Genomic DNA, 13,065 nt, shown 5'->3' with positions numbered 1-13,065 from the left:
TGGACTCTCACTCCAAAACCACGGATGATCTCACCCAGCGGCTTCACATAAATGTTGAACAGAAGGGGTGAGAGGACCGATCCTTGCGGCACTCCCCATGCGAGGCGCCTCAAGGTCGACCTCTGCCCCCCTGCCAACACAAACTGCGAACGGTCGGAAAGGGAGGAGGAGAACCACCGCAGGACGGTGCCCCCTATTCCTAACCCCCTCAACTGTTGCAGCATGATACCATGGTCAATGGTATCAAAAGCTGCTGAGAGATCTAATAGGACCAAGACAGAGGAGCAACCCGTGTCCCAAGCCCTCCAGAGATCATCCACCAATGCGACCAATGCCGTTTCTGTGCTGTACCCCTGCCTGAAGCCCGACTGGTATGGGTCCAGATAGATAGCTTCATCCAGGTGCCGGGGAAGCTGTTGTGCCACCACACTCTCAACAACCTTCGCCGCAAAACGAAGATTGGAGACCGGACGGTAGTTAGCTAATTCAGCCAGGTCCAGGGAAGGCTTCTTAAGGAGGGGCCTCACTACCGCCTCTTTCAAGGCGGCGGGAAAGGCACCCTCACTCAAAGAAGCACTTATAATCCCCTGGAGCCAGCCTCGTGTAACCTCCCGGGAGGCCAGTACCAACCAGGAGGGACACGGGTCCAATAAACATGTGGCGGCACTAATCTTACCCAGAACCCTGTCCACATCCTTGGGAGCCATAGGATCAAATTCCTCCCAGATAATATTCTCAAGACCTACCCTCGTCTCCTCCCCTGGACTCATCCAGTCAGAGTCCAAGCCTTCCCGAATCTGAGTGACTTTATCATGCAGGAATTGCACAAAATCCTCAGCTCGACCCTGCAAGGGATCTTCCCACACTCCCCCCTGAAGAAGAGAGTGCTGGGCGGTTCTCTGCAGATGCGATAAGAGTGGAAAAATGGTTAGATTTCGCCGCTTTTATCGCCACTAGGTAGGTCTTGATATAAGACCTCACCAGTGTCCGGTCAGAATCGGATTGACTAGTCCTCCAGATGCTCTCTAGGCATCTTTTCCGACGCTTCATCTCTCTCAGCTCCTTATGAACGTTGCAGTGTTCCAAACTCATGTGATCACCTTTTGCAACCTTCTGACAAGCCAAGTCAATGAGGAAGCCAGATTCACTTAACAACCGGGTTACTAACTTAACGACTACTACCTCTTAACAACTGTGGCAAGAAAAGTCATACAATGGGGCAAAACTCACTTAGCAAATGTCTCACTTAAAAGAAATTTTGGGTTCAATTGTGGTCATAAGTTGAGGACTATCTGTATTAGGTAGATGTGCAGTAGTCCTCATTCAGTGACTGTCTTGTTTAGCAGCTGTTTGCAGTTGTGATGGTGATGAAATAATAACATCATAACCCATCCTCACATTTCACAAAGGATGTATGTGTGTTTGTGTGTGTGTTTGTTTGTTTGTGTGTATATGGCTCAGTGGCTAAGACGCTGAGCTTGTTGATCGGAAAGTCGGCAGTTAAGCAGTTTGAATCCCTAGCGCTGCGTAACGGGGTGAGCTCCCATTACTTGTCCCAGCTTCTGCCAACCTAGCAGTTCAAAAGCACGTAAAAAATGCAAGTAGAAAAATAGGGACCACCTTTGGTGGGAAGGTAACAGTGTTCTGTGCGCCTTTGGCATTTATTCATGCCAGCCACATGACCATGGAGATGTCTTTGGACAGTGCTGGCTCTTCAGCTTTGAAACGGAGATGAGCATTGTCCCCTAGAGTCGGGAACGACTAGCACATATGTGCAAGGGAAACCTTTACCTTTACCTGTGAGAGAAAGAGACAGAGAGAGAGTATAAGAACCATTAGGGAAAAATGCCAAATATAAGTACAAAACATTAGCTGCTTATTTTAAGTTAATTAAACTGGAATCTAGAATAACCTCCACCTCTGCTATATAGTAAGGTAAGTACAAGTAGTACTTGTAACCTTACTACAAGTAAGGTAGTCCTCTATTTAAAACCATTTGTTTAATGACCATTCAAAATAGCAATGTACTGAAAAGTGACTTAGAATTGGTCCTTGCACTTATAGCTATTGTAGCATCTCCATGATCATGTGATCAAAATTTGTGTGCTTGGCAACCAGCAGTGGTACGGTCCCGAAATCATGTGATGGCAACCTTTCCAGTAGACTTCCAACAAGCAAAGTCAATGTCAATGTGGGGAGTCGGATTTGCTTAACGACCCCATTATTCACTTAACAACTGCAGTGATTCACTTAGCAACCATGACAACGAAAAGGTCTTAAATTGAGCGCAGCTCACTTACTAACAGCCTTGCTTAGCAACAGAAATTCTGGTTGCAATTATGGTTGCAAGTTGAGGACGACCTGTAGCAATGCACATTGTTATAATAATCTACTGACAAGTTTGTTTGTTTTTTTTCCTTATGGTGAATTTAAAAAAACAACAGTTGGAAGAGTGGCAAACAGCATTTGTGGGTTGAAGTGAAACAGAAAATAATGTTTCTTTTTTTTTTTTAATAGTTTTTATTAAACATTTTCCAACTTTTAAAACATCACATAACAAATACAAACAAATAAAAAGAAAAAACAAACAAACAACACAACATTATAATACCCTGTTTCCCCCCAAAATAAGACATCCCCTGATAATAAGCCCAATCGGGCTTTTGAGCTCATGGCAATAAGGCCAAGTGCTTATTTCAAGGTTCAAAAAAATTTAAGACAGGGTCTTATTTTCGGGAAAACACGGTACAATTTTACAGCTTGTAAAATAGTGTTTCTCGCGCAAAGATTAGATATCACATTTTGTTTAGCTTTACTTTCCAAACACTTTTAAAAGACAACTTGCACATAGGAGAGTAACATGTAAATCACAATAGTGACTTCCACCTGATCCAGGAAGAGCACAGCTAGTAGAGCAGACAAAATTGTTCTTAATAATAAGAAGGTTCTTTCATTGCTCCTTCTCTCTCTGTACTCCTAGCACTGGAAACAGCACAGGTAGTTCTCAACTTATTCATTTAGTGATCATTCAAATGACACTGAAAAGAGTAGCTTATGACTGATCCGAGCGCTTACAGTAGTAGTCAAAATTGTGGAAACCTTTTGGGAAAAATGTAGTTTCTAAAACTAGCTAATAACACCACTTTTTTGGGGAGTGGTGCCATAAAATTATATATCAATGCAAAGATAATTTAATCAAGAATGTAACGCAATAACTTTTATGGAGGATTTGCTATTAGAATAGCAGTTACAGTATAAAGAAGAAAAGGGGAACACGTAGAAAAAACGATATATACAAAAATTATGACCATAGAAAAAAAGATATATACAAACATTATCACCATGTCAGTTAATACTTAGTTGGGTAACCTTTAGCATGAATTATGGCCTTACAACGTCTTCCCATGGAGTGAACCAAGTCTTTTAGTTCTGCAGCTGTTATAATGTGAAACCAAGATTGAATGATAGCTTCTATTAACTGGGTTTTATTGCTGGGTCACTTCTGACTAACAAGTTTCTTTAGTTGGCTCCATAGATTTTCAACTTGGTTAATGTCTGGGCTATTCCCAGGCCATTCCAGCAGTGGAATATGATTAGCTTGAAACTGCAAAAAAAAGAAAGTGGTGTTATTAGCCATCAAACCTCAAAAATACACTTTTCCCAAAAGGTTTTCACAATTTTGGCTACTACTGTACAATTATTGCAGCATTGCCACAGTCACATGATCAAAAATTCAAGCGATTGGCAACCGGCCTGTATTTACGATTGTTGCAGTCTCCCGGGGGGTCACATGATCACAATTTGAGATCTTCCCTGGCGGTTTCTCACAAGCAGCCAATAGGAGAAGTCAGATTTGCTTAAAGATTGTGGGATTTTCTTAACAACTGCAGTGATTTGGTTAACAACCATGGCCCTAAAAACTTATTTTTTTCAGTTAGCCGGTCTGTCCTGATTTTAGGGTTAGTTTTAAAATTTTAATATTTATTTTAACTGACAAGTTTTAAATTATGGGCCAAATTTATAAATTATTTTAACTTTATTTTTTAACTGTGATGTTTGTATAGATGTTTTTTATCTGGCTGTTCACCGCCCTGAGTCCGAAAGGAGAAGGGCGGTATAGAAATTCGAAAAATAAATAAATAAATAAATAAAAACGTTGCAAAATCAGGCATGACTCACTTAACAATCGCCTTGCTTAGAACGGAAACTCTGGTCCCTGTTGTGAGTAGAAAAGTAAGTAAAGGACTACCTGTAATTTTCTATCCTAAATTTAGCACAAGCATTTTTGTTTGGGTCGCTGCAAGCACTAAAGTGGTTTTTCTGAGTTGCAGTAGCTCAACCTCTGTTTGTGCGGATCTGAAAGTAAGCATGCCATCAGGTTCGTTCAGCAATCCTTAGGCATTGTTGACTCTGCTGTGTCAGTGAACCCAATGAATGTCACAATAAACAGTCACAGGGTCCCTTAGAAGAGAGCAAAGATCACCACATTGGCTTGGGGACTTGCAAAGCGGTGAAAACAGAAAAAAAAAAGAAAATCTACACCACTTATGTTTTGATCTCTGCTGTTCTTCTAAAAGTTCATCCTATTTTATTTTTGCAACAACCTTGTAAGGTTGGTTAAGCTGTTCCAGGTTGGATTCAGTGAGTTTTATGGTTAAGGAGGATTTGAAGCTGTATCTCCTAATCAAAGTCTATACAGGTAATCCCCGATTTACAACAGTTCATTTAATGACTGTTCAAAATTACAACGGCTCTGAAAAATGTGACTTATGACCATTTTTCACACTTACGACTGTTGAAGCATCCGCGTGGTCACATGATTTATATTCGAGTCAGTGGTGAAATGTAAAATTTGTTACTACCGGTTCTGTGGGCGTGGCTCGGTGGGGGGGGTGGTAATATGACTGAGTGGGTGTGGCCAACTTTTTTTTTTTTACTTTTAAAATCATTTTTTCTACAACCTCTTCGGCGAAGAGGTTGTAAAAAAATGCTTTTAAAGCCTCTGACAACCCCAGCTGACTTGCCTGATCGGCAGAGGCTTTCTTTTTTTTTAAAAGTCTCTGATGATCCCAGCTGAGCCACGGGATCATCAGAGGCTTTTTTTTTTTACTTTTAAAAGCATTTTTTTGGCCAAAGAGGTTATAGAAAAAATGCTTTTAAAAATTAAAAAAAAGCCTCTGCGCGGCTCAGCTGGGCAATGGGGGGATGGTGGCAGGGATTTTTGCTACCGGTTCTCCGAACTACCCGCCTCCATGCTACTGGATCGGGTGATCCGGTCCAAACCAGGAGCATTTCACCCCTGATTCAAGTGCTTGACAAGTAGCTTGCATTTATGATGGTTGCAATGTCCTGAGGTCATACGATCCCCTTTTGCAACCTTCTGACAAGCAAAGTCAATGGGGAAGCTGGATTCACTTAACAACGGTGTTACTAATTTAACAACAGCAGTGATTCAGTTAATAAATGTAGCAAGACATCGTAAAATGGAGCAAGACTCACTTAACAAATTTAAGTTAAATTTTGGGCGCAATTGTGGTTGTAACTTGAGGACTACCTGCACGATATTGTAACCAATTTTTGAACTTACATAAACATAGGTGGTCCTCAATTTACAACCGTTTGTTTAATGACTTCTTGAAGTTAGAAAAGCACTGAAAAAAAGGGACTTATAACTAGTCCTCACACTTACAACTATCATAGCATCTCCTCGGTCATGTGATCAAAATTCAGGCCCTTGGCAACTGGCGTATATTTATGATGGTTGAAGCATTCCGTGGCCATTTGAGACCTTCCCAGCCAACTTCCAATAAAAAAAGTCAATGAGTGAATCCAGATTTGCTTAATGATTGTGTGATTCACTAAAAAACTGCAGTGGTTCACTTAACAACTGTGGCAACAAAGGTCGCAAAATTGGACGTGACTCACTTAACAGCCACCTTGCCTAGCAAGAGGAATTCTGTTCCCAATTGTGTTGAGGATTACCTGTAACACAAGTAGTTAACTGATATTGACCTCATAGATGAACATCCCATTATTATCCTTAATGTTACTAATAAAGAGTCATGGTAACTCAGTGGTTTAATGACACTGGAGATGATCTGTGTTCTAGTCGTTCAAGTCCAAGCACCACATGATGGAGTGAGCTCCTGTCACTTGCCTTGGCTTCTGCCAACCTAGCACTTCAACAGCATCCTACATGCGAGTAGATAAAATTTTCCCACTTCAGTGGGAAAAATAACAGCGCTTTGTGCGGAAGGACAAACCCAACTGGTGCCAGACATGTCTGAATGTGATAGCCGAATGCGAGGCAATGTTGGTGGAGGGAAAAAAATCCTGGATGACGTTGCAGAACGCCACTAGCCATTCAGAGTGACAAATTTATTCACCCCCCGTGATGCACTTCTAAACAGCGTGGGAGCGTGAACTGAACGGATTAGCAGTCTTAGGAAGCCAAACAACTACTCTGTATTAACACTGTAGTCTCCTGGCTAATGTACCAATACCATATGCTAAGTAATAAATGTTACTAATAGTGCTACCACCTGTGAATTTGTACCTTACATGAATGAGCCTTTCCCTCACTAGGCTGCAGAAAAGAAGGTCTTCTGAGATGACATCTTGGCTTGTGGAACATCTTCCCTAGAGAGCCAGAGTTGGCTCCTGCATTCATGTATTTCTGGCCCCAAGCAAAGGCCCTCCCCTTGCCCCAGGAATTTCTCTTGGTCCCCATTCAGTTTAAATTTTAAACTTGTTCTTCCTAAGACACCAACATGATCAATTTTATGTTTGCTTTCCCAGTTATTTATTTATTTATTTATTTATTTATTCATTTATTTATTTATTTATTTATTTATTTATTTATTTATTTATTTATTAAATTTTTATACCGCCCCCTCTCCTGAAGGACTCGGGGCGGTGAACAGCCAAAATTAAAAACACACAATACAAACATTAAAATACTATAAAACAAAATTAAATTTATCATTTGGCTTCCCCAATTTAAAAACCCCTTACCCATAAAATTCCCCAATTAAAAGATGTTTAACCCAGCCCGGCTTGCTGAAATAAAAGTTATAAAGTTAATCAAATTAACTCTGATTAATTAAAGAAAGAGATGGGATAGCTTTCTTTCTGGAGCTGCATTGTCCAAATAGGAGCTCTGTAGATATGCTAGCTTCAGTTCCCATAATTTCCTAACCCAGGGGTGTCAAACTCAAGGCCCAGGGGCCAGATCCGGCCCACGGGGTTCTTAGATCTAGCCTGCAGGGCCGCCCTGGAAACAGCGAAGGACCAGCCCGGGTGGCCCACCTGAGCTCCGTTTTCAGTGGCAGAGGGTTGCAGGAGGCCATCCTGGCTGAAAACGGAACTCGGGAGCCCATTTTCCCTGGCAGAGCAATCAGGTCACCACAGGCACCCTCGATACAAGTGATGTCGAGCTGGCCACGCCCCCCTGGCCATGCCCCCCCAAGGTCAAACACAACCCTGATGCAGCCCTCAATGAAATTGAGTTTGACACCCCTGTCCTAATCTGTAAGGCTATTGTGCCTGAGGGTTGGGGAATTATGGGAGTTGAAATCTGATACCAGCCAAAGGCATCTGCTTGGGAAAGGCTGCTGAGGATTTATTTCAAATGACAAAATGGCAGTAGGGTTAATGTTCAAACATAATGCAGGTGGTGTCCTCTTGCCTTCACAGATCCTGAAGCAGTGGAGTCCTATTTTAAGAACATCATATACTCTGAAAAGGAATGGGAGCTATTAATTTTGATCAGGACTTGGAGAAACCAAGAGGCACTTTAGCCACTGCTGCACAATAAGCTACTGCTGAGCATACAGGAGCCTAACTCATCACAACATCAACAGGCTGATTTGAATTGTTAATGATTAACTCTATTGTGTTAATTACCTAATATGAGGTCTTGGGGGACATTTATTGTGGGGGCCAGCGGGAGTGTTTGGTTTTTAGCCCTGCCCACTGCAGAAGCTACTGTTGAGGAAAATTAATTAGATAGCAGCATAAAAATTGATCCGTTAAAACCAACACAATATAAAATACACTGCACTTACCCAAAGTCAGCTGTCATAGAAAAGATTTGCAGCCCTCCAGTCAGGCATAGACATTGGCTTCCAAGAGAACAGAAACCTTTCCTTGCAGAACCACAGAGAAAAATTAATTTGCTAGAAAAGCAGACTAAAATGTTTACTGTTTGTAGGGCTGTTGTGAATCATGAGATTTTCTGTAGTCTGAAAAACACAGCCATTGTAAGTAATGGTTTACCACAGCCTAGAATCCATGTTTGCAATGGTGAAATCCAACTTTTTTTATTACCGGTTCTGTGGGCATGGCTTGGTGGGTGTGGCAGGGGAAGGATACTGCAAAATCTCCATTCCCACCCCACTCCAGGGGAAGGATACTGCAAAATCCCCACTCCTGGGGGAAGGATATTGCAAAATCTCTATTCCCACCCCACTCTAGGGCCAGCCAAAGGTGGTATTTGCCGGTTCTCTGAACTACTCAAAATTTCCGCTACCGGTTCTCCAGAACCTGTCAGAACCTGCTGGATTTCACCCCTGCGTGTTTGGCATTATGACTCAGTCCTTGTACTTGTGACATGAAGAAAAATGTGGTTTAGAATTCTGTTAAATGAATCGTGAGAGGAATTTTTTTTGTTCTAAATGGGGGGTTTATATTGATAAACCAATGAATGAGGTTGATATTTCATATTTTCACTGTCCCCACTGAACAGGTATAACCAACTCTCTAAAGCAGGACTGGGCAATCTTTTGGTGGGTGAGGTCATAAGTTACATTTTGTGGGAAGCAGGGGGCCACAAGTACTGAGGAGATGTAGTTGAAGGAAAAGGTCTTAACTCTGCCTTTTCTTTATTTTTCTGGATAGCCAGAGAGAGGTTTGTGGAGTTTTGCCTGCTTTGCCATAAGGTTAGGCATCTCCAACCTGGCATCTTCACCTTATGACTTCAACTTCAAGAATTCCCACTTAGCATGTCCATTGATGAGAAGCTAAAATTTAAACAGACAAAGAGGAATAAAAAGACTTTTGCAAAGTCTGAATCCTCACATAGCATGGCCATTGATGAGAATTCTGGGAGCTAATGTTTAAACAGGTTAGGAGGAATGAATTATGCAAAGCTTTTTTTTAGGTTTTACATTATAGTTTTGTGATCTTTGTCATTGAGAAAAAAAAAAGGCAAGAAGCCTTGTCACCAATATTCTCCAGAAAAACATGGACGTGGGCTGCAAAAAGTATGTAGGTCGTAACTTTTAGGTGTCCAAAAAGGACACCTAAAATTAACAAAAAGAATTGTTGCAGTTATGGATGCTCCAACACTGAACGTTTTTAAGAAGAGATTGGACAACCATTTGTCTGAAATGATAAAGTTTCCTGTTTTGAGCAAGGGGTTAGACTAGAAGACCTCCAAGGTCCCTCCAAATCTGTTATTGTGTTAAAGAGGCAAAAAAAATGTTAAGATGGCACCTGCAACCACACAATCAACATCTTGTCCCTTTTTTACATGCTTTGTGTATGTCTACCTCTTCTGGCCTCAATCACTTATCTTATAAATTTCAACACAGCATTGACTGCTCAGTGCCTCAGCCATCTGAAAGGACATTGTAATTGAAACATTTACTTACTCTGTTAAAAAAGAATGTTTTCAAGGCAAGAAGAATATATAAATCTGTCTTGAAATATTTGGGTGAATATGCTTAATGCAGCATAGATGATAAAAGTTGCCAATAATGTAATGACTGAGTTTCATACATTGCATTAAGCCACAGTGTGGTCTGTTGGCCTTTACTTACTATGGTTTGTGTACATAGACTGTTTAGTAAGCCAATATTTATGGCTTAGCCTGTTGTGTAAACCCAGCCAATTGCTGGATTAAGGGGTTAAGGTATTAAACTAAGATCAAAGATATCCAGGTTGAGGTTCACTGATGGCCATGGAAATCTACTGGATGGTGTTGGGTTAGTGATTCCCTGAGCCTTTCTCCATTACTCATTCTTGAATCTGCAGAAAAATACTGTATGCTGGCATAACATTATGTTATGCTCCCATGTAACACCTCTCCTGCACGAGCTGCACTGGCTCCCAGTGGTCTTCTGGGTGCGCTTCAAGGTTTTGGTTACCACCTTTAGAGCGCTCCATGGCTTAGGGCCTGGTTATTTACGGGACCGCCTGCTGCCGCAAACGGCCTCCCACCGGCCAGTACGCTCTCACAGAGAGGGACTCCTCCAGGTGCCGTCGGCGAAACAATGTCGGCTGGCGGCCCCCAGGGGGAGAGTCTTCTCTGTGGGGGCACCTACTATCTGGAACGAGCTACCCCCGGAGATACGGAGGATCCCGGATCTACGCACCTTCCGCCGCGCTTTCAAGACCTTTTTATTTCACCAGGCTGGTCTGGCCTAACCTCTCCCATTCTCTTTTTAATGTAATTTTTAATGTAAATTTTAATTTGTTCTTAACCTGGGGTTTTAAATTTGTCTTGGGCTAAATTGATTTAATTCGATTTTACTTCTGCTCTTAAATTTTTGTATTCTATGTGTTTTATCTTGTGCCTGTTCACCGCCCTGAGTCCTTCGGGAGTAGGGTGGTATATAAATCAAATAAAATGAAAATGAAATGGAAAAAAAAATGAAATGTTTCCATCAATGATCCCTCTTGTGTCTTTGCCCCCAATCACTTGACTTCCCTCCCAGATAATAGGTGGCAAAATCTATTGACATCCTTGAAGGCTGCCCTTGGATGGTTTCAATATGAGAGGGAAAATAATATTCCAACCCTGATATTTCTAAGCACAATTTAAGGCCGTCTCACTTCTGAGCTGGAAAAAGATATTTGGGGGTCAGAGAGAATGTTGGGGGATAGTGTTCCTGGGAAACGACTGTGCTATCAGAAGGAGCAATGGGGCATTTTCTCAGACCCACCTTTCTCATAGCAGGTGTTTTTGTAAGGAAAAATAGAAAGAGAGTGTGCCATTAGCCTCCTAGTGAATAAATAAACCCAGACAATATTTAGTCTGCCTGGTATGTACTGTACATATAAACCCTGTAAGAATAACCTATTTTCTGGATATGTACGTGGGTTTGTGATTTCTATGCCACACTATTCCCAAAGACTCTGAGCACCTTACATCTACTAATAAATTAAGAATTAATTAATATCTATTAATAATAAAGAATTAAAAACAGCGATGTACTAAATGTGGATCATATGGCTTGTGAAAACCTATTGTTAAAGATTTCTGGAGTTTTGTAAGCGACTGAGAGTCCTGACCCCCAGTGCTCCAATCAGCTGTTTGGTGAGGAGTCATGCAGCACAATAGTGGCAATGGAGCTGGCCAGTTATCAAACATTTACCCCTGGTTAAAAATGAGCTTCAGCTTGCTTAATGCATCACCAAATGAGTATCTCTTCCATTACTATTACTTGATTTTGGTTCAGAAGAAAAACCAGACATCAGTAGATGAGATTCAAAAAAAACATTTGAGTCCTGAAATATCAAGGATTGATCTTAAGAGATTTGCAAGGAAAACTGACTATACTATGCCATCCTCAATATCCTGGCTGAGTAAGAATTTACATTAACATTTGATAGGAGCCACTTTGAAATAACATTGATTTAAACTGCACACATTGCTTGATTTACAGGTCTTCTAGTAAAGGACCAGGAAGTATCACAAGTGCTAAGCATTCCAGCCATAAATTGCTCCAATAAAATCTACTTTTATTCCTTTGCTTAGGGAAATAACTACAATTTTAAGTATCTGTTAAACATCACCAGAGAGCAGTCTTTGCTAGTGGCAGTAACAGATGTGTGAGTTCATATCCACTAATGTGGAATAGGTAAAGTAAAGGTACATATGTCCCTTGCACATATGTGCTAGTCGTTCCCGACACTAAGGGGCGGTGCTCATCTCCGTTTCAAAGCCAAAGAGCCAGCGCTGTCCGAAGACATCTCGTGGTCATGTGGCTGGCATGACTAAACACCGCTCACGGAACTCTGTTACTTCCCCACCAAAGGTGGTCCCTATTTTTCTACTTGCATTTTTTACGTGCTTTTGAACTGCTAGGTTGGCAGAAGCTGGGACAAGTAACGGAGCTCACCTTGTTACGTGGCACTAGGGATTCGAGCCGCTGAAGTGCCGACCTTTTGATCGACAAGCTCAGCGTCTTAGCCACTGAGCCACGGCGTCCCTCTTAATGCTTAATAGCAACCTGTTTTTTATTCCACATTTTGCAGTCACAAAGTTGAATGAAACAGAACAGTTTTCTCCAGTTTTAGTTGGGCCCAGTCATAGCCCCTAATGACACCTGGTGATTAGCAGTGATTTGTAGCATCTTATACAGCTTTTCCAGATGGCTGCATTTAAAGTGCCATCCATCAGTCTCTGAGCTGGCTGAAAAATATGCCAGCATTAACTGTACTGCCTCTATTCTAACAAGGCTGACAAAGGGTGCGCTGACCTTATGCATCTTGGCAGACGAAGTTTAGGAAAGGATTTTATCCAATTATTTTCCCTCTCCAATCTATTGGTAGGAAAATGGCTTTCTTCTCCTTAACCCAGGATGGAGTGAGACTGGGCAAGGGTTGGCAGTTGTACAGAACAACAGATTTAGTCCCTTGTCAAGTTGCTCAACTAACAGATCGTAAGTGCAGAGGGGTGCACGGGATGAAATGGATAAGATGGCCCCAGTTTTCTTGCTTGGTGCAATCCCTCCTTCATAGCTGTTGATCCAGCAGGCTATTTCTGAACACAAGTATAGCCCTCTTCTGAAAGGGTGCTAAACCTGTGTCTAAAAAAAGCCTGGCTAATCACAACCACAAAGGAGAATGAGTTGCAGGGAGGAATGAGATTTTTTTCTCTTCTCCTCAACTAGTACTGCAAGGGAATGGCCAAAAGTCATCAAAGAATCCAAGCCAGTATCATCCAACCATCTTGAGCTGGGTTGATGATAATGAGCTTTAAGTTCTATGAAAGCATAAAGGTAGCCCTCGGCTACAATTATTGAGCTCAGAATTTCTGTTGCTAAGCAGAAGAAGAAG

This window comes from Pantherophis guttatus, chromosome 2 (genome assembly GCF_059756535.1).
Source record: "Pantherophis guttatus breed Tessera chromosome 2, ASM5975653v1, whole genome shotgun sequence".
Classification (NCBI taxonomy): Eukaryota; Metazoa; Chordata; class Lepidosauria; order Squamata; family Colubridae; genus Pantherophis; species Pantherophis guttatus.
Note: the sequence above shows the minus strand (reverse complement) of the source record.